General features: G+C 26.6%; 1 protein-coding gene across 3 annotated transcripts in view; it reads left to right on the top strand.

The window, feature by feature from the left end:
- The first annotated feature begins 2,369 nt into the window (after positions 1 to 2,369).
- LOC122248058 (general transcription factor 3C polypeptide 1) overlaps positions 2,370 to 2,500 on the top strand; it is a 33,683-nt gene continuing 33,552 nt past the window's right edge. For all 3 annotated transcript variants that reach the window (XM_086533710.1, XM_086533709.1, XM_086533708.1), the window contains exon 1: positions 2,370 to 2,500. This exon is cut by the window's right edge and continues 6 nt beyond it. The gene's annotated coding sequence lies outside the window, so the exon portion shown is untranslated.

Raw genomic sequence — 2,500 nt, 5'->3', positions numbered from 1 at the left:
ATTTCCCTATGTTAAAATTTGGTTTAACGGAGACTTCAAAGCCAGAAATTTCCCTATGTTAAAATTTGGCTTAACTGCGACATCAAAGCCAGAAATTTCTCTATGTTAAAATTTGGCTCAACTATTCTCGCTGCGACATCAAAGCCAGAAATTTCTCTATGTTAAAATTTGGCTTAACTATTCTCACTGCGACATCAAAGCCATAAATTTCCGTATGTTAAAATTTGGCTTAACTACTCTAACTGCGACCTCAAAACCAGAAATTTCCCTATGTTAAAATTTGGCTTAACTGCGACATCAAAGCCAGAAATTTCCCTATGTTACAATTTGGTTTAACTGAGTCAACAAAGCCAGAAATTTCCCTATGTTAAAATTTGGCTTAACTGAGACATCAAAGCCAGAAATTTCCGTTTGTTAAAATTTGGCTTAACTACTAACTGCGACCTCAAAGCCATAAATTTCCCTATGTTAAAATTTGGCTTAACTGCGACATGAAAGCCAGAAATTTCCCTATGTTAAAATTTGGCTTAACTGTTATAACTGCGACATCAAAGCCAGAAATATTCCTATGTTAAAATTTGGCTTAACTGCGACCTCAAAGCCAGAAATTTCCCTATGTTAAAATTTGGCTTAACTACTCTAACTGCGACATCAAAACCAGAAATTTCCAGTACTTAAACACAATGTTTAGATAGCGGTGAACCCAAATGATTTTTCATATTAATAATATGATTCCTTATATTCCTGATTCTGTATTTCGCTTTGTTTGAAAATATCCTGTGGTTATTATTCCCTTTTTTTTTTTTTTCTTCTTTTTTTCTTTTTTTTTACTATTTAGTAAGTGGGAAATTGGTACTTAAGATGAGTAATATATAATGCTAGAGTGATTTAAGTGTTTACTATGAGTTTTGGCCATGCATTGGGTATATGTGTTAGGTAGCTAATACCAAGGTTGAATTAATCGTTATAAACATCATTTGTTTTTTTATTGTTAGCATTTTTATTTATATTATTATTACTACTACTACTATTAATATCATCATTATCATTACTTGCATCATCTTTATAGTTGTTATCGTTATGGTTATGGTTATCAGTATTATAATGAAGATGATGATGAATATAATTATCTTCATATTTTGATGATTATTATCTTTAATATTATGATTATTGTGATCATGGTGATAATTTTCATATTTTTTTATTCCCATAATCATTATCATTATCATCATTGTTCTTACCGTCATCATTATTATCATTGTTATTATTACCATCATCATCATTATGCTTATTATCATGCTTATTGTTGCTATTATCATTATTATCATTATCATTATTACCATTACCTTTGTTGTTACTAATGATAAGAATATCATTAACAATGTTATCATTATTACTATTATTATTATTATCATCATTATCATTATTATTATTATTATTACTATTATTGCTATTATCATTATTATTATCATCCTCATTATTATAATTTTCATTGTCATTAGTATTAGTATCATTACCATTTTTTTTTCATATTATTAATACTGCTGTTATCAACAATGGTAATGATAAGGATAGAATTATCATTATATTTTTGTTGTCAATATAATTATCACTAATATATTTCACTACAATGATTATTATCATCATTATTATTTTGTTTTTGTTGTTATTGCTGTCATAATCATTATGTTATTATTATTTTGGATATTTTCATTATTATCATTATTATAGATATCATTATCATCATTCACATTATTACTATCATTATCATTACTATTAATGTTATTATTATTATTACTTTTGTTATTATCATCACTATTGTCATTGTTATTGTTTTCATTATCATTATTTTTATTATCATTAGCATCTTCATTATAATCATTGTTATCTTTATATTAATTAACATCATTACCATTGTTAGGATAATTATTAATATTCATTATCATTATCATTTATATTCATTGTCATCATTATTAGTATTAGTGTCCTCATTACCATAATCTTTATCATTATTATTATATGTGTTACTATTATCATAATTATCGTTTTTATCTTTATTATCATTATTACTATCATCGTCATCATAATTTTTGTTATTATAATAATAATAATTATTATTTGTTATCATTGTTATTATCCTTACCATAATCATCTTTATTATTCATATCATTCTCATTATAAATGTTATTATCATTACTACCATCATTATCATTATTATTATTTTTTTTACTTGAATCATTCATAATTAATATCGTCCCCCTTATCATTATCTTCATTACATTAATCCTCAAATTTCACTACTACACAACCCGTACATAAGGCTCCCCAAGACCGTCTTCGCCACAACGCAACCCGTAACTAAGCCTCGGGTTTGTTATTGTTTACGTCCAACATGTTTCGTCAGCTTGCGTCTGGTGAAGAATGGTGATGAAATATGATTGATTTATTGAGTCTAAGAGGCCATGCTGATTGATGTACGATTTATGGTTGGATTGGTGAT

The sequence above is a fragment of the Penaeus japonicus genome, unplaced genomic scaffold (genome assembly GCF_977035675.1).
Source record: "Penaeus japonicus unplaced genomic scaffold, GWHDUDI00000001_assembly GWHDUDI00000039, whole genome shotgun sequence".
Taxonomy (NCBI): domain Eukaryota; kingdom Metazoa; phylum Arthropoda; class Malacostraca; order Decapoda; family Penaeidae; genus Penaeus; species Penaeus japonicus.
This window is presented reverse-complemented; position numbering and strand designations above follow the sequence as displayed.